General features: G+C 46.8%; 1 protein-coding gene across 3 annotated transcripts in view; it reads left to right on the top strand.

Moving 5' to 3' along the window:
• Positions 1–20093, top strand: part of PTPN3 (protein tyrosine phosphatase, non-receptor type 3) — a 165018-nt gene that overhangs the window by 24463 nt on the left and 120462 nt on the right. Inside the window, exon 1 of one of the 3 annotated variants that reach the window (XM_021067339.1) lies at positions 18200–18303. The exons of 1 other annotated variant lie outside the window; for it this stretch is intronic. The gene's annotated coding sequence lies outside the window, so the exon portion shown is untranslated. Of the gene's footprint in view, positions 1–18199; positions 18304–18648; positions 18872–20093 lie in introns of those variants that run through there. One more of the 3 variants, XM_021067348.1, reaches the window with a different exon arrangement.

Genomic DNA, 20093 nt, shown 5'->3' with positions numbered 1-20093 from the left:
CCAGTGTCTGACAGAGCTGATGGAGCACCTTCCAGTCCCCAGGAGTGGATGGATGGGGAGGTAGACAGAGAAGCTGAATTGGTGAGAGTCTCTTGCATAGAAGCAGATCTTCCAAAAGAAGACCTAGGGCTGACTGCTTCATTAAGTCCACAGGTTCTGAGGGGAGTTTCATCTGGTTCCACAAGGCTCTGTGCCAGCAGAACAAGCAAGAACAATCTCTCCTCTCAAGGACCTCAAAAGAGCAGGGGAGACATTGTCTTAATAAGGCTTTTTCACATTGCAAGGAAAAGACATATTCCAGTTTCTGAGATGATGATGAAATGGCCAGATGGCAATACTTCCTGCACTGAAGGTTTCTTGTGAGGAAGTAAGAAAGTATGAGAACCCATCCCCCACCCCAGCAATAGCTCAGTCCCTGTAGAATGGTACATCCAAGGCAGGGATGATAAACAGATCTCATGGAGGTTAGAATTAAAGGTCTTTGTATCCGTCAGCTTTAATCCCAATAATGCTGTATAATAAATGATCCCCCCAAACTCAGGGTCTTAAAACAACTTTTTTCTTAACAACTTTTCTTATAGTTTGGTTCTGCTTCACATTTTTCTCATTCTTCTGGACCCAGCAGCCTACCTGAGGCACTCTTTTTGTGGCAGAAGCAGAAGTTCAAGAGGGACCAGCTTAACCACACAAGCCTGCTGCAAGCTTTTTATTGCATCACATCTGCTAACATCCCATTGGCCAAAGGAAGTCACAGGTCCCAGCACAAAGTTCAGCAGGGAGAAATCCAGTTACCTCTAGTGTAAGGCACTTCAAGGTCATGTGGCAAAGAGCTTGGATGCACAAAGGAGGGAAGAATGGGGACCAATGCAACTACATGCCTTACCACATTCTTCATTTTTCGGGATAGAGGTCATCTTAGAGACAGATATTAATGACTTCATTTTTTGCCTTCTCACATATAAGCTCTATAAAATCAAGGACTTCACTCTATCTCCAGAACCTAGAATGGTGCATGGCAGACAATTGGTGCTAATCAATAGCTGTTGAATGAATAAATGCCTCTTGCTGCCTCCTCCTTACATTCTCACTTCCCAAGAGGTGTCTGATGAGATACCTTTGCTACATGAAAGATGGTGCAGGATGCAGACTGAGGAGAGTGGACTTTATTCAGTGGATAGGCCACAGGGAGCCATGGTAAGCTTTTGAGCACAGGAGTAACTTGTTCTAACCTAGGCTTTAGCAAGATTAACGTGTTACTAGGCTTTTTGTTCTGCTGCACTTGTGGCATGTGGAAGTTCCCAGGCAAGGGATTGAACCTGCCCCGCAGCAGTAACCAGAGCCACAGCAGTGACAGCGCCAGATCCTTAACCCCCTGCACCACCAGGGAACTCTGCAACCTATTACTAGATTTCAAGAAAAAGCTGACAGCAAGCTGGAGACCAATTGGGAGGCTAATTGTAGGAGCCTTGGTGAGAGATAAGGAGGTCCTGAAATAGAAGGTGGAGTTTGGGAAGGGTGTGAGAATTCTCTTGGGGGTAGAATGAGAGAATGTGTCATTTTCTTAGATGACAAGACAGGGAGGTGTTGGAACTGAGAGCCCAGGCAATGGGCAGATGGTCAGTGGATAAGAAGCAGGTTTGTAGGGCGGAGATGATCTATTAGTTCAGGACGTGTTGAGTTGGAAATGCATATGGGACATTCAGCTGGAGGTGTCTATTAGGTGCCAAAAATCCAGAAATGGCCTCCAGAAAAGATTTCTCAGGAAAATCTTTATGTATTCATTTCTATCAAGTATTACATTTACATATAATATCCACGTAGGTAAACTCTTCTAAGCCTGCTGGATACCCCCTCCAGCTAAAGATCAGGCAGGCAACCAGTTGTCGGTAAGTTGTTTGGTTTTCATAAGTCTCTACATGGAAGAGAAAAGGGCAAAGGACAGCAGCAGGAAATCAGATTCAGAGAGAGACACATGACCACTGCCAGGCATGAGCACCTTTCTTTCTCTAGAACTTTAAACCCCGCCAAAGACTTTCATACAATCCACAAATATTTCTTAGTCCCCTCTCCATACCAGGCACTGTGCTCAGGGTCAGAAACAAGGGGAAAAGTCCTTAATAGGGAAAAGCCCCTGCCCTTGACAAGGGGAGAAGGGGAGAGACTTCTAGGCACAATGAGGCTCAACCAAGTGATACGGGAGCTTGGATAAATGTTCAGTGGCCTGAAAAACAGGGGCTGGTCGATTCTCTCTGACTACAGGGTGGAAGATCATAACAGACACCAGAGGTTCAGGAAAGGTCCAGGAGGATGGGGACGGACAGTAATAAAGAACAATCCAGAGGTGTAGGTTGCAGACAAGTCTCAGATCTGGCGTTGCTGTGGCTGTGGCGTAAGCCAGCAGCTGTATCTCCAATTGGACCCCTAGCCTGGGAACCTCCATATGCCGTGGGTGCACCCCCAAAAAGCAAAAAAAAAAAGAAGAGGAAGAAGAACATTCCATATATAGAGCATAGGGCTAGTGACAGAGGTGAACCAGCAAACTGCATTAGTATTTCAGAAGGGCCATCCCTTGGGGACAGAAGGAAGGGGAGGAGAGGGGCCAGGAGAAGGAGAGACCAAGGCAAAGCAGGACTCAGATCATGCATGGCTTTGAACCCCAGGTGAAGGAATTAGAAATGTAGCCAGGTCCTGCTGTATAGCACAGGGAACTATATCCAATCATTTGTGATAGAACGTGATGGAAGATAATATGAGAAAAAGAATGTGTGTGTGTGTGTGTGTGTGGCTGGGTCACTTTGCTGTAGAAATTGATAGAACATTGTAAGTCATCTATACTTTAATTAAAAGAAAGTAGGGAGGAAGAAAGAAAGAAAGAAGGAAGGAAGGAAAGCAAGCCAGGATTTCCTGAGCCTAAAAAATGTCTGGCTCTCTTTTTCTTAGGAGAAACAAGACAACTCATAATAAATCCTGATTGATTACCTAAAAATAGATATTTTAATCCCCGCATGACATGTTTATGATCAAAGGCTTACGAATTATGCTCATGGGGTTTTCAGTCTGAAAGTACCATCACACATCTTGCCTCATCCCGTCCTCACGGCATTTGAGAGGCAGGTGTTCCCAACGTCTGATTGACAGATGAGACCATTAGACTTAGAAGGAGTCCCTCACTAAGTCCCTCACATTAATCGTGAGAACTCTTTTCCAGGAGTTCCCGTCATGGCTCAGTGGTTAACGAATCCAACTAGGAACCATGAGGTTTGCGGGTTCGATCCCTGGCCTTGCTCAGTGGGTTAAGGATCCTGCATTGCCGTGAGCTGTGGTGTAGGTTGCAGATGCGACTCGGATCCCTGACTGCTGTGGCTGTGGCATAGGCTGGTGGAAAAAAAAAAGAAATAAAGAAAACCTCTTTTCCAAGAGCCTTCAAGATGAGCGTAGAAGGTCTAACCAAGGAAGTGTGTCTTCTCTGCTCTCAGGAATAAGAGAAGCCTGTATGTCTGCCCAGTGACTTTTAGGGAACTATGGTGGTTGGGCCAGAGGTTTTCAAATGTCCTTCAGTCTGTGAACCAGCTGCATTGGATTCACCCAAGAGTTTTTGCTCCCCAGGTGATTCTGATTCACAGTCAGCTAGAAAAGTGGTCATTTGGCCTCTGGGTTGCAAGGATGACTTGGTGGTGAAAATGTTCTCCATAGGCCTCCTGCCTTGACATCACTCGGGTGGCTTCATAACCATGCAGTGTCCTGGACACCACTCAGATCTGCAAAATCAGAGTCTCCAGAGGTGGGACCCTGGAGTTTCTTTTTACGGCTGCACCTGCAGCATATGGAAGTTCCTAGGCTAGGGGCCGAGTGTGAGCTGCAGCTGTCGGCCTGTGTTAAAGCTACGGCAACTCAGGATCTGAACTACATTTACAATCTATGCTGCAACTTGCGGCAGCGCAGGATCCTTAACCCACTGAGTGAGGCCAGAGATCGAACCTGCATCCTTATGGATACTATGTCAGGGTCTTAACCCACTGAGCCATAACAGGCACTCGGGAATTTATATTTTAAACAAGCACCCAAGTTGTTCATTTACATATGGATCTCTCTGAAGGTTTTTTGTTTTTGTTTTTTTGTCTTTTTTTGCCTTTTCTAGGGCCACTTCCTGCGGCATATGGAGGTTCCCAGGCTAGGGGTCCAATCGGAGCTGTAGCCACCAGCCTATACCACAGCCACAGCAACTCGGGATCCAAGCCGTGTCTGCGACCTACCCCACAGCTCACGGCAATGCCAGATCCTTAACCCACTGAGCAAGGCCAGGGATCGAACCCGCAACCTCATGGTTCCTAGTCAGATTTGTTAACCACTGAGCCACAATGGGAACTCCTCTCTGAAGGTCTTACGACGGGATAGACACCATTCCAGGAATGGGGCATAGGGGTAAAACACACCCACAACAACCCTCCTTTAAAGACGCTCACATTTCAGCTCAGCTCTTTAAAGCTGGTGTTTGACAGCTCCTGCCTCAATGTAACATGTGATTGCTGTAGGACTACAGGGGCCAATAGGGAAGAGGGAAATCTTGAAGAATCCCCGTTGGGCCCCGATCAAGCCAGAAATAAAAGCAGTTTGGAAATAAAGGGACACAAGGTAGAGACCGTAGCACCAGGAGTTCCCATTGTGGTTGCCTTAGATCTCTTGCTGGAGACAAACCCCTCTCAAGACTTAGTGGTTGAAAACAATGATGACTTTTTTTTTTTTTTTTTAATTTCTTGTGACTCACTGTGTTGGCTGGCTGGTTCTTCTACTGGTCCTCTCTGGGCTCAGCTGAGATGAATCTGGCCTGGGGCCTCTCTCCATAGAGGTCTTTATCCCAGGCTTTTTTTTTTTTTTTAACCCTTTTAGGGCTGCACTCACAAGCATATGGAAGTTTCAGGCCAGGGGTCGAATTGGCACTGTAGCCACCAGCCTACACCACAGCCACAGCAATGCCAGATCTGAGCTACATCTGTGACCTATACCACGGCTTACAGCAATGACAGATTCTTAACCCACTGAGCAAGGCCAGGGATTGAACCGCGTCCTCATGGATACTGGTCTGGTTCGTTACCACTGAGCCACGACAGAAACTCCTCATCCCAGGCTTCCTAAAGGTAATGGTGGGCTCAGAGTCCCATGAGGACCAGTCCCTATTAAATATCTATCAGTGTGACATGTTCGCTACTGTCCCATTAACCAAATCAAGCCACCCTCCCTCGGCCTCAGTGGGGGAGGGACCTACACAGGGTAGGATACCAGGAAGTCACTTTGTGGGGGGGTCATAAGTGCAACATTTGACCACAGTTCTCTTTGACCACAGATCCTGCCTCTTGCTCTCAGGATCTCTAAGTGCGCCTTCTGACTTCTTTCCCTGTGTTGTCCCCTCTAGATTTCTACCTGAAGGAGTCCAGCTGCTCTTGCTAAGTATGTCCATGGCTCATGGGCTTCCCAATTCCCGGGGATTCTAGGACTCAGGAAGGCTGTCAGCAGGGCAGGGGGATGGGAGATGAGCAGGAGATGATGGGTATCTTAGGCCATAGAGGAGTCATGAAATTCCTGGGGTCCATGCTGTAGTCACTCTGATAGAAAAATGTCCTTCTAGGTGTTCCCATGGTGGCTCAGTGGTAATGAACCCAAACAGTATCCATGAGGACATGGGTTTGATCCCTGGCCCTGCTCAGTTAAGGATCTGGCTTTGCCGTGAGCTTGGTGCCATGGTGTGGGTCGCAGACGCAGCTTGGATCCCACGTTGCTGTGGTACTGGTATAGGCTGGCAACTGCAGCTCCAATTAGATCCCTAGCCTGGGAACTTTCATGTGCGGTGGGTGCGGCCCTAAAAAGACAAAAGGAGGAAGAAAGAAAGGAAGGAGAGAGGGAGGGAGGGGAGAAAGGAAGAAAGAAAGGAAGAAAGAAAGGAAGGAAGGTAGGTGTCCTCCTATACAATTACCTGGGAGCAAAGTTGAGGTTTTTTCTTTGCTATTGGTGATGTGGATTTCTAAAAATATTTCCTTCATGTTTTTGAAGTGCAATAGGTAGGCTGTAGAAGCTTTGAAAACTATGAAGAAGAAAATTAAAATCACCAGTTGCTCTAGACTGAATGTTTGCGTCCACCCCACCCCCCCAAAAAATGTATATGTTGAAGCCTAACTCCCAATGTGATGGTATTTGGAGATGGAGCTTTGAGAGGTGATTAGGTAATAAGGCTGGAGCCTCATGAGGGGCATTAGAGCCTTTAGAATTAAAGAGGCCCCATACAACTCCTCCATGTCAGGCTGTCTGTGAACCCAGAAAATTATCCTCACCTGGCAACCAATCTGCCAGCACCTTGATCTTGGACTTCCCAGCCTCCAAAACTGCAGGAAATAAATGTCTATTCTTTAGAACCACCTGGTCTATGGTATTTTATTCAAGCAGGTGGAACAAACTAAGACCTAGCCCTATCATTACCTAGAAATAATTACTCTCAACTTTTTAGTGAACCCTCTTTCAGACTTTTTTATGTGCATAAATGTTTTTCTTTATGAAGCCATGCTGTGAATATACCTTTATGTCTTTATCAAACTTATCACTAGTATTTTCCCATGTAAAATCATTTCAAGTTATATAATAATCAATAGGACACAACTACTACATATTCATTCTGCCCCTTATTTATATTTTTAACAATTACCAACAGTGCTAAAATAACCTGTTTTTGTTTCTAAGTCTTGATCTGCTTTCGCATTTTTTTTTTCTTTGAAAAGATTAGGTCTGTATTTTTTTCCTTCTAAAGCACAGCTTTAAGATTACTTCAGTGCTGCTTAATAAATAACTAAAGAGAGACATTTCCTCCTGAACGGGAAGGATACTTTGCTCCCTTCCATAGGCTAAGACTGGCTTTGCAGAATGGGTCCATTTCCTCCCATAGGACCGTCCAGGTTTGTCCCCATTTCCAGGTGGGGGCACAGAACAGCCAAGCTAGGTTGGGTTTTCAGTGGCTCCACCAAAGCTGGAGACAGAGCTGTACATGTTCCCACGGTCCCCTCGTTATCCAAAGCCTGGAAAACTGATTTCATAACTGGCACATGTTGTGTTTGGGTCAGGAACTCAACAGTCACTACAAAGACTGACCTCAACCCAGGGAACTTGAGAAGCAACTAGATAACACTATTGGGAAATTGTTCCCTCATGTGAACTGGCATTTGAAATATGTATTAGTATTATGCACATTTTCTTATGCCACTGAAGGAAGTGTAATGGAAAATAATACCCTGGCCTTAGGAAGTCAAGTGACTTGGCCCAACTTGAGCATATCAATAAGGCAATCCAATATTAACTGGTTTTCTCTCACGTCACACTCTTGCTAGGTTTCTGATTCTCTTTAAGCTCCCAGCATAAGAAGAGATGATTTGAGTTCACAGTTGAGGTAGCAGTCTTGCTCAATTGTATATCATGTATTGAGTGTAAATCTAGTGGAACTGACATGCAGAAGGGGGAGTTCCCACTGTGGTTCAGTGGGTTAAGATTCTGACATAGTCTCCACGAGCATGCAGGTTCAATCCCTGGCCTCGCTCAGTGGGTTAAGGATCTGGCATTGCCACAGGTGATGACATAGGTTGCAGATGCAACTTGGATCTGGTGTTGCTGTGGCTGTGCTGTAGGCCAGTAGCTGCAGCTCCGATTAGACCCCTAGCCTGGGAAATTCCATATGCCATAGTGCAGCCGCAAATTAGTGTGTGTGTGTATATATATATATATGCAGAAGAAGGGGCCCCTGAGTCTGCCTCTACAGTTAGAGAAAGCAGGCTACTCAGACTGGCCAAGATTGAGGAAGAGACGAAGGCCACCTTCAACATATCCATCCTACAGATGAAATATCATACTGACGAAACTGGGAAGCTTCCCATATTTGAGACTGGGCATGACCCTAGACTGCAATGAAATTGAAACCATGAGACACTAGGTGGAGTTTAGCCTCCTTCCCCCTCCCCTCTCTAGTCCCTGGTAATTTCTACCTTGCTTTTTACTCACGCTGTTATTCCTGGTCCTGATGTCTAAAGACGGAACTCAGCTCATGGAATTAACACACTCAGCAACTCAGGCTGACAAAGGGTGTGTCCTTGACCTGGAGACCTTCTGTCAGCACAACTAGGTGACTCGCAGGTGTGAAGAGGCAGGGTGATGTCCTACTTCTTTGAATTGTTTCACATAGAAATTGAGAGTACAGAGACACTGAAAAAAAAAAAAAGATATATACGTGGAGTTCCCGTCGTGGCGCAGTGGTTAACGAATCTGACTAGGAGCCATGAGGTTGCGGGTTCGGTCCCTGCCCTTGCTTAGTGGGTTAACCATCTGGCTTGCCATCAGCTGTGGTGTAGGTTGCAGACACAGCTCGGATCCCGCGTTGCTGTGCCTCTGGCGTAGGCCGGTGGCTACAGCTCCGATTCGACCCCTAGCCTGGGAATCTCCATATGCCTTGGGAGCGGCCCAATAAATAGCAAAAAGACAAAAAAAAAAAAAAAAGATATATACGTATGCGTAACTGATTCACTTTGCCATACACCTGAAACTAACATAACGTTGTAAATGAACTATACTTCAAAAAGAAAAAAGAAAGAAAGAAAAAGAAATTGAGAGTGCACAGTGATAGCTAATCAGAGATTAATTATACCTTATCTGGGATACCACTGATCACCTTGTTCTCTTACCTACCTATCTACAGGTATCTGGGTCTCTTTTCTGTCTCTCTATTGGTCAATTAATTATCAAGCTTGCAAACAAAATTCTGGAAAGAATTCTGGAAGGACTTTAGATACAATATAACCCTTCTTGCTCATTGCAGAAAGGCGAGCAATTTTTCAGAAGGGGCTCACAGCCCTTTGCATATCTTACTCAGAAATTATAGTCACAGCCCAGATGGCATCAGGAAGATCTTTGGTCCCATTCAGGGGCTTTTCCAAGAGCCATCCAAAGGAACATGCATGTTAATAACTAAATGCAAGTCAAAGTGAAGTGACTCCTGGGGTACAGGTGTTAGGAGCTCTTAACCAGTTGAGATAATCCAGGAGATGGTAGTTGGTGAGATGGACCTAAAAGGATGGGTAGGATTTCAACAGGCAAAGATAGGAGAATGAGTTGTTGCAGGTTGATATGGGTGACTTTCATCCTTCAAGGGGAAATAAAGGGTTTTGTGCTTGAGCTTGGGCTGGCATGACCAAGGCTGGGCAAGGTGGTGTCATTAAAGATCAAACTGAGGGAGTTCCCATTGTGGTTCAGGGGGTTAAGAACCCAATTAGTACCCATGAGGATTCAGGTTCGATCCTTGGCTTCACTCTGTGGGTTAAGGATCTGGCATTGCCATGAGCTGCGGCATAGGTTACAGATGTGGTTTGGATCCCAAGTTGCTGTGGCTGTGGCATAGGCCAGCAGCTGCAGCTCCAATGCAACCCCTAGCCTGGGAACTTCCATACGCCATGGGGGCAACCCTAAAAACAAACAAACAAACAAACAAAAAAACCCAAGAGAGGCCCATGGGTGAAAAAAAATAGAAACAGTAGTGTTTTCTCAGACAATAGCTGGAGAACTGCACCCCGGAAGGGAAGCTTAGGATGAGCAAGAGAGGTATCTATATAGGCTTTGGTGGCTATCACAGGAAGTCAGTCCCCAAGCACCACTCAGGCATCTTGGCAGGAAATCGTACAACTCTCATCAACCCAAACCTCCTATGTGAAGACAATATGTCTTAGAAACTCTGCTGTCTCTGCCCAAACATAGATTTCTTTAACTTCACAGGTGACTCATGTTTACAGAGGCATCGCTGGACAGTCTGTTTGGACTGTGATGCAGTGACTGTGTGTACCATGGAAAAAATGAGAAAGACATCCTATCAGGACGCCAGGGCGCAGTTGAGGAAATCCTGTGGTGTGTCATCCATGCAACGCTAGAAGGTCACCGGAGCACCGGGCAGCTGAATAGCGTCCCCCATTCTTGAAATGTCACCAGGGGGTGGGAGCACAGTTTTCTCCCAGGCTGGATCGAGTTTCCAGCATCTCAGAGATGAAATGGTCAGCCAAGCTAGAAGAGGTTTCAGGTGACCATCTCTTCGTGGCTGCTGACTCGTTGAAGCTCTTCTTTTTCTGGCCATTTTGTTACCAGCTGTGTCAGGAAAGCATCGCTTTTGATCTTAAGGTCACTGAAATGATTTTTCCTTCTCTTTCATCCTCATCCAAAGCTCTTCTTTTCTGTTCCATCCCTCAGCCACATGCATTTCCAGAAGGCAAAATTCTTGACCCATAGCTGTTTCTTTCAAGCAAGCTATACATTGTTACGACCTGGTCACAGTCACGGCCGCGACTTGTCTTAGCAGCATTTACAGGGAGTCAAAAATGTAAAACAATTTAAAAAAATACTGTGTACACATCCTTGTTTTTTCCCAGAGAGACTGGTTTACTTTGAAATGGGTTGTGTGTCTCACAGTCAATAATTCCGAAGGTACACAAAGCTTTATAGCAAAAAAGTAAACGCCCATCCCTTCTCTGCCCGGCTTGTCCGCTGCCTCTCTGGGAGGTAAAGACCTTCCTTGTTTCACTTTTGTGTGTACTCTACATACTCCAGCGTGTTTATATTAAGGTCTACTCCTCTTAGCAAACATCGCCACCACTATGCCTCTCACCCTTACGGCCTCCTCTTCAGTCACGTGGTCAGCTTGTTGCTGGCCCCAGGGGAGCGTGGCCAGATGCATGGAGTCAAAGATCCAAGGTCAAGAGCAGAGAGCCTGAGAGCCCTCTATTAGGGGTCCCTATTGGCTTGTAGGGGATGCCCTCTCTCCACCTCCCCTTCTTACCCCTAGAGATGTGTACCTCCTTTAAGAAGCTGATGCTCTGGTACTTAGTTCCATTTATCTAAGCATCGGTGCTTAGAACCTAGAAGATCATCTCTTGGTAAAAATTTCCCATCCTTTTAGTTTATCCCTCAGACTATGTTCCTTTTTTTTTTTTTTTCATTTAAAAAGATTTTATTGAATTACACGTGATTTATAATGTTGTGTTAATTTCTGCTGTGTGACAAAGTGATTCAGTTATACATATACACATATCCATTCTTTTTCAGATTCTTTTCCCATATAGGTTATCACAGACTATTGAGTAGAGTTCCCTGTGCTCTACAGCAGGTCCCTATTGACCATCCATTCCATATACAATGGTGTGCATATGCCAGACCCAAGGTCCCTTTCCATCCCTCCCCTACACCTTTCCCCTTTGGTAACCTTATGTTTGTTTTCGAAGCCTGGGAGTCTGTTTCTGCCTTGTTAATAAGTTCATTTGCACAATTATTTTAGATTCCACATATAAGTGATATCATATTATATTTGTCTTTCTCCGTTATCACTCAGGCTATGTTCTTGGTGTGCATACATTGGGGGCTGTGGGACAGGAGTCATAAAATTCCAGTGTACATAAGAGTCTTATAGTTAATTATAAAATGCAGGTTCCTGAGTTCCACAATTAGAGATTCAGAAGATCTTGCCTTGAAGCCAGGAGTCTGCTTTTTCACAAGGATTCCTTCTCTCAAGGTGATCTTGACATGTGTTTCCTGGATCAAACTTAAAATGTTGCCTTCAAGTAAGTCAGAAAGAGAAAGACAAACACCATATGATATCACTTATATGTGGAATCTAGAATGTGGCACAAATGAACTTTATCTACAGAATAGAAACAAACTCAGGGACATACAGAACAGACTTGTGGTTGCCAAGGGGAAGGGGGAGGGAGTAGGGTGGACTGGGAATTGGGGGTTAGTAGATGCAAACTATTGCATTTGGAGTGGATAAACAATGAGGTCCTGCTGTATAGAACAGGGAACTATATCTGATCACTTGTGATAGAGCATGATGGAGGATAATGTGAAAGAAAGAATGTATATTTATGTATACATTCTGGGTCACTTTGCTGTATAGCAGAAATTGATGGAACATTATAAATCAACTACAATAATTTTTTTTTTTTTTGGCTTTTTAGGACTGCACCCGCAGCATATGGAGGTTCCCAGGCTAGGGGTCAAATGAGAGCTGTAGCTGCCAGCCTATGCCACAGCCACAGCAATGCCAGATCGAGCCGTATCTGCGACCAACACCACAGCTCACGGCAACGCCGGATCCTTAACCCACTGAGCGAGGCCAGGGATCAAACCTGCAACCTCATGGTTCCTAGTTGGATTCGTTTCCACTGTGCCAAGACGGGAACTTCAAAATTTTTTTAATAAATAAAATAAAATGCTGTGTTCAGTACTGTTTCTGACTCATTTCCCTGGAATCTTCTATTAAGGGAATCCTAGTGTTACCTTCATCATTGCTGACTTTTTAAAGCCGTGACCTGTGTGTGTGTGCGCGCGGACCTGTCTACATTGCCTGGGTGTTTTTCTCTCTCTCCTTCTGTTCTCAGGCATGTGAACCTTCCAGGTGTGGTTGGGAGACTTGACAAACCCATTCTCCCTGGGTTTTGAAAGATGACACCACTCCTTTCAAGGAAGGCCTTTGCTTAAATACCATCAGCCACAGTTCAGGACACCAACTTTCATTCCCTGCATTTCTCACTGTTTCTCTTTGCTTCAGAGCTGGACCTCAAAGTCTCCAGACTAACATTTCCGTTTTAAAATGCAAAGCAAAGCTACGTGGTGGTCCATGGGGCTATAATAGTCCTTCGGGTCCTCTAGCATAGCTGTAGCATGTGCACCAGAAGCGTGTTCTTGAAGGTCTGGAAACCCTCTGAGATAATCGTTGAATGTTATCTTTCCATTTCTGTGATGATAATAAAAATATACGCATAACCTGGATCCTGTGGCTGACTCCCTTACAGTGGAGGGCCACTCCATGAACTTAGTTCCCATATTCAAAGGGACGACCTAAAGGGCCAGCCTTCAGATTTGATGTGTTGATAGGTCACTTTGGATTCTGTCTGGCTCAGACTGAAAGACTGAGTCCTTCCTGGGAGTGACAAGGGGAGGGCCCTCAGTTCTGGCCCCTGCCACCTCTTTGGCTTCATCTCCTGCAGCTTCGCCCCTTGCCCTACCAGCCACCTTCCTCTAGATATGCACCCTTGAGGGCCCTTGAATTGGCTATTCCCTCTGCCCAGAAGATTCTTCCCCCAGATACCTGCATGAATAAGTCCTCCCTCTCCTTCAGGTCTTTGCTTAAGTGATTAAATTTCTCAGTCCTATTTAAAATTGCAACTCCCCACTTACCCCACCTCCATCACTCCCCCCATCACCCTTACCCCTGGTCTCTCAACATAAAATAATACCCACTTGTTTACAATGACTATTGTTCACTGTCAGGCTTGTCCTGTTAGAATGCATGCCCAGAAGAGCAGAAATTGTTGTTCATTTCATTCTTTGATGTCTCCCAAGCACTTAGAGCACAACCTGACACATAGTAGGTGTTTAGTAAATATTTGATGAATAAATGAATGAATCAACAACGGTCACCTCATCCTGTTCTTGTACTCTTGCCCAGTTTGTTCATCAGTTTTACAGACAACACTCCTCTTCGGGCAGTGATCAATTTGCAATGGAAAGACATTTTTCTTTTTTAGAGCTAAAACTTTACACTTAAAAATTTGTGTTTTTCAAAGTGAGACCCTTGAGGTCCAAGAATTCCAAGAACACAAGATAAGGGGTCCCAAGTCAGACTAACACATCTCTACAGGCTCCTGACTTGAACCCCTGACCACTTCCTCTCCCTCCCTCCTGGGCCAGGGACAGACACTCTGTCACCACCTGCCACTGCTGGACAGGCACCGCTGGACAGGCACAGACAGGCCTCTGTGAAAGGAACCTCTCCCGTTTTTGCCCAGTTCCAGAGTAGTCATTTCCTCTCTTTTCCCCTCACTTTCTTTGGCTTGCCAACTTTCAAGTTTGTTTCATTTTTCCCGATAATAAGAGAAACACATTTACCATAAAACAAGATTTAGGGAACTATAAAGATACAGTTGCCCAAAGACTTGAAATGCCCTTCATTTGATTTGTAAAAGATACCTTCTGTATCTTCTTGATTCTCCGTGTATAAATGCCATACTCAGACACAGCCACCATTACTGCATTGGTGCATTTCTCTCTTGTCCTTTTTCTTCATGTATTAAGTTGAAATCTGGGAAGCTGCCAATGTTCAACCATTGTTAACCTACAAAATGGCAATTGTATATGAGATAGGGTAGCCATTCACACAGGGGCCATACTGTGCATATAACTTTACATCATATTCTTATCACTTGTCATTATACAGCATCACTTGCCCATGTATTTACGGATTCTTGGGCCCTTCGTGAGCTTGCATTAACAGCACAAATTATTGATGAGCATTATCTCAGCTGGGAACCCTGCCTTGTAAATCACTGAAAACCGTCCACGTGGTGCCCAGACTTCCTGAGTCTTGATATGTATGACAATCCTCAGTGATTCTTCCAGGAAACTCCTCCTGTTAATAACCGCAGCCAATTGCCTGTGAGCCGTACTTGGCACCAGATTTTCTACTCAAATGGCAGCTTCTGGGAATGTGGCTAATAACTGTATCCAGGTGCTCATCTCATTTCTTTTAACTTGTGTAAATTTGATTCTTACCAGAGATACAGCATGGCTTCCTCTCCAGTGAAATGACCCTCTACGGCTTTTGTGCTGGCTGTTGTTTGTTTAGTGAATTGGGGGCCAAGCAAGGTCTACCAACACGATTAAAAGAGAAGCTAGTTTTTGTTGTTGTTGTTGTTGTTTTCTTAGCTTAGCAGGAGAGCTGCTTTTAGGGCCCTGGCTTTCTCTCTGCAAACCTCATCAGATTATCAGCTCTATACTTTTTCATCACAGCAGAATCCTGAAAGGTCCATTGACTATGTGGTTCCTTTATGTTGTGGTTCTGTCTCCAAAATGATCACCCAGGGACCATAATTTATGTGAGTCCTCATTATCTGAGACTTGATATAGCTCTATTCCTGATTGGGCCTCTATTTGCTCTATATCTGGCTGGGTTCAATCACTTAGACTAAGAAGATCATTTGCATAAGGTTTGGGAGTTTAAGATATAAGATCAACAGTCATTGCTGATAATAACATCATGTCACTCCAGGTGCAACAGCTTAAAAGGATGGACTTTAACTTTTTGGCCCAAGAATGAAACAGTAACGGGAGACCAGAACATGTAAAGGTAATCTGTAGCCTATAAACACATCAAAGTGTAGAGGAGACAAAAAGACACAAAATGAAAGCTGTGATTTCCTTTAAGATCAATAAATGGTAAGCTACTACATAGAGAGGCAATATGATAAAACCTAAAACCCTGGCTTTGCCGTCAGTCCAACTTGCATTCAAATCCTGACCCTGTCTCTTACTGGTTGTGAAAGTCTCCCGGATTGTTTCCTTTTCAGTAAAACTGAGCTAAAAACACCCACTCTGCAGAGTGACAATATGGAGTAAAGATAGAATATGTGTGAAATATTAATCACATGTGAGACTGATAAAAGTAGTTATTATTATTAGACACACAAAACTTTAAGAATTTTTTATTTGATCTTTTAAATGTTTATCACGGTAAACACAACACTGTGACAGTAATAGATAAAAAGATAAAATGACCCCACTATCCCCCAAATCAGACTATTCGCATTTTCCAATGTTTCCATTGCACAGGCTATTTGTGTTTTCAGCTTTTTTCACTTAGCATTGTACTGAAAGTTTCCTCCTGCTGCGACATGGTCTAGTTTAGTGCAAAACAGTTATTATTTCAACAAAAATGCCATAACTGAATTAATTATTCCTTTATATGTGAGCATTTATTCTTTGGGGAATATTCTTTCTTTTCGTTTCTGTTTCTGTTATGGTGATTTGAGCATGATTTTAAAAACTAGGTCTTTTCCTTAGGTGTATAGATATTTTTTACCTCGAAGTTGAGAACACTGTGTGAGCCAATCACTCGACTGTGGGGAAAAAAGGTAGTTTCAGCCTAGTTTCTAGTGGAAAGCAAACTGGGACAACTCCAAGAATTCACATGTTTATTAACCTTGGTTTCCTCATCTCAGCATTTGACAAACTGGTAGGAGATGACGATAACTGAGGTCGGCACTCAAGAAATGAATCTTTAAGTGGACTAAACACGCTCACGTTCTTTCATTCCCAGATCAAAGCAGCTAAGTATTCACTTTATTCGAGGCACAGAGAGGGTAAGGTGCTTAATCCAGATCACACGGCTGGGAGAGGAGGGAGAATGCCTTGGGCGGATTCTGAATTCCCAGCTTTTCCACTGAGCTTTGAAAGAAAACGCCCCCATACCCCACCCTAATTGGAGGGAGGAACCGACCGCGGCAGAGGGTCCCGCTGGGCTCTGCTGGGGGCGGGGCGTCACCCGCTCTGCCAGGAGGCTCCTCCTCCCGGGCGCTCGGGCCCCGCCCGGCTCCGAGCATGCCCAGTGCGCTCCCCGCCGTCCCAATGGTGCTGGGCGGGCGCTGGGGCTCCAGGTTTTGCCCGCCACCCGAGGTCTGGGAAGGGGGCGGGGCCTGTTTCTGAGACGCCTGGCTGGGTCGTTATTCCCCTTCCTAGCGTCCTCTGTGGGGGCGCTACCCAAAGACATGGGACTTGTGGACAACGACCGAAGTGAGGCACCAGGTGCTGCCCGGCTGCCGCCCCAATGACAACGGGCCGACAGGGCCCCCCTGAACCTCGGACATCTGGGTCCGGACAGGATGGTTCCAGCCATGACTCTATCCTTTCATTCACATACTCATTCAACAAATTGGTTTTGAGCACCTACAGTGTGTCAGGTACTGTTGTAGGGGCTGGGACACTGTAGTGAAGGTAGGCAGGGCCCCAGAGCTGAAGTCCCAGAGGTTAATACACAATAATAAGCTCATCAGAGGAAAAGGCAGTTACCAACCTCATCTCCTGCTACTCTGCCCTGCTTGCTGTTGCTTAAGCAGCCCTGCATCTTAGTGTCTGCACTGGCTGATCCCTCTGCCAAGAATGCTCTTCCCAATTTATCAGCGTAGATTAAGGGCACCTACTTAAGGGCCGGATCTGACCACCTCATTGAAAATTGCACTCCTTCTGCTCAAAGTCCCCTTACCTTGCCCGACCCCCCGCTTATAAAACTTATCTTCTACTGTAAGTTTGCTTATTTGCATGTTTATTGTCTGTCCCCTGCCTCTCTTCCGCCAAATTCCAGCAGGGGACAGGATTTTTGTCTATTTGTTCACCACAAGGGAAAAACCAGAGTAGGTGATCAATAATTAATTGTGGAATAAATTGATGGCGATAAACGTGAAGAAAATAAAACAAGGACATGGAGAGTGTCTGGGAGTAGGGGGGCATGTTTAGCAGGGTGGTCAGGGAAAGCTTCTCTGAGAAGGGCATACGTGCAATGAGAAGGTTGCAGCCACGTGAAATACCAGGCAAAGTCGCCCCACACCGAGGAGAAAAGGGGCACGCGAAATATCTGAGGCTAAACAAGTTCTGAGGAGTTCCCGCCTTGGCGCAGTGGTTAACGAATCTGACTAGGAACCATGAGGTTGCGGGTTCGATCCCTGGCCTTGCTCAGTGGGTTAAGGATCCGGCGTTGCTGTGGCTGTGGTGTAGGCTGGTGGCTATAGCTCCGATTAGACCCCTAGCCTGGGAACCTCCATATGCCGCAGAAGCGGCTCAAGAAAAAGGCAAAAGACAAATAAATAAATAAATAAACCAACAAACAAGTTCCGAGTGTTTGATGGACAGAAAGGTGCTCATGGGGCTGCAAGAAGGCAGGGGCACAGATCAGGTGGGGGGCCCATAAGTCTTGGGAAGAAGGTTTAAACCGAGAAGCCTATGAGTGGAACAGGATGGGCACTGCACTGGAAATCAGCAGAACCCCTGCAGGGCAAGACTCCTCCTCATTTCAAAGGTTGTGGAGCATAGACTGCCTGACATTCCTAGGCATAAACTCACTGAGGGCTGGGCACACAGTAGGTGCCCAATAAATGGTTATGGAACGAATGCCGGTGTGCACCCGCGAGGGGACACTGAGCTGCACAGCACTTGGTAGGAGCGGCCCGGTGGCCCTGGGAGACGCGTCCCAGCGCTCTGGCCCCCGGGTGGGGGCGGGGGCGGCCCGCGGGCGGCCCGGGCGCCCGCCCCCAGCCCGGCGCGCGGGCCCGTCGCGGCCAGCCGGGCCGGCGGGAGCCGCCCGCGGGCGGCACTGGGCATGCTCAGACGGCGGCCAGGTCGCGCCGCGAGCGAGCTTCCGCGCCGCCCGCACGCGCGACCTACCTGGGCGCCCCGCGCCCCCGGATGCTGCAGGTACGGGCCGGCGCGACCCCAGCGGGCCGGGGGCAGGGCGCCGGGCGACCTGGGGCCGGGGTCGCGCTGAGCGCCGCCCCACCCCCACCCGTCCCCAGTCGCTCGGCGAACGCGCGGGCGGGCGGGCGGACGCGGCGGCCCCGGGGTTCCCGCACCTTGTCCGGTCGGGGAGGGGACGCCTGGGTCGCGCTCGCCTGGCGCGGCCGGGTCGGGAGGGAAACAGGCCGAGCCGGGTGGGGCTAGGTCCCGGGCGGGCAGGCAGCCGGGACGCGGCGGCGGCGGCGGCGGGGCGTGGGCGTGTGCTCCAACCCGGGCAGGGGCGGGTCGACTCGCTGAGCCGGAGCGGCCGGCGATACCGGAGGGCTCAGCAACGCCGCGACCCCGGCCTCCGGGCGCCGAGGGGGCGCACAGCCCGCGGGGAGCCAGCCAAGCGCGGCGGCCAGACCTTCTCGGCTCCCGGGGCGAATCCGCCTCTCGGCTTTCAAAGATGGCATTTCCTGGGCCTGGCACGAACTCCAGCGCCAATAAATCCTCCCCGTTCCGCGGGTGATATGGAATGATTTATCAGGTACCTGCGGTGAGACAGCTGCAGTGGGGGAGTGTATGTGAGAGGCGCCGAGTCCCCCGGAAATTCCCATTTTCAGCAACCTGAACTTACCAAGAAGTTGCGGTTGCCTTAAAAATTCATGGGAAGTTGAGACAACTTGACACCTGGGTTTTCCGAGATGGTGGAAAGAGCTTGTGACTCGGAAACCAGAGACCTCCGTTCAGGTTGGGCTCACCCTCGGCCAGCTGATGACCTTGGGCGAGTTGTCTAATCTCTCCGATCCTCAGTTTCCTCCCCTGTAAACAGCCAGTATGCCCACCTCACTGGGTTGTTGGGTGAATTAAGTGGGATAAATTATGTGGAGGTGTTTGGCACCGTGCCCGGCACAAAGCAAGCGAGCAGTTGGCGTGATGTGAATTTAATTTGTTTAGAGACCCTCGTGGCTCCCATTTCACCAGGAAATTAGAATTACGAAAGCATCTTCTGGGCCTAGTGGCAGAGTGACAGACCCTGTCTTTGTGCCCAGGAGAACTTCTGAAATCTTTGGAAAAACAATTGAGCTGAATTGTAATCGGAGAGCATCTTCTTTACAAGCAGTTTTATACATTCGGAAACTCCAGAAGTTGGCAGTTCAGCTTTACTTTCAAAAGAGCTGTTTTGCAAGATGATCCATCTTGCAAATGTTTAAGCAGATGATGCTTGAAAGTAAAGCCTAGTTAGGAAGATTTCTGTTCTAAAAGCTCCCAAACCACTTTTGGTGATTCTTTAGATGAGGGTTTCTTAACTTTGGCACTGTTAGCATTTGGAGTTGAGTAATCCTTTGTTGGGGGGGGGGTGCTGTTCTATGCTTCTAGGATGTTTAGGAGCATCTTTGGTCTCTATCCAGTAGATTCAAGTAGCAATCCCTCTCCCTTAATTGTGCCAACCAGAAATGCTTCCAGACCTGGCTGGATGTCCCCCCTGCTCCCCTTCTTGGGAGGGAGCAGTTTTCCCTTTCTATCCTTTTAGAACTACCGATTAATAACCACCCTGCTTTCTGTCGTTAGCTTATCTCAGCTGTTTGAGAATTTCATCGTAAGTTTTTGCTGTAATAACCAACCTTTGCAGAGCCTTGTAGAACTGCACAGAGTGCATCCACATGCATCAACTTATTTAATTTTTGCAACCCCTCCATAAGGCTGGCGTTATTCCCATTTTACAGATGAGGAAACAGAGGCTTTGCACAGCCAATTACACAGTATGT

The sequence above is a fragment of the Sus scrofa genome, chromosome 1 (assembly GCF_000003025.6).
Source record: "Sus scrofa isolate TJ Tabasco breed Duroc chromosome 1, Sscrofa11.1, whole genome shotgun sequence".
In the NCBI taxonomy this organism is placed as follows: Eukaryota; Metazoa; Chordata; class Mammalia; order Artiodactyla; family Suidae; genus Sus; species Sus scrofa.
The sequence above is the reverse complement of the archived record's forward strand: the minus strand, read 5'-3'. Positions and strand labels throughout refer to the sequence as shown.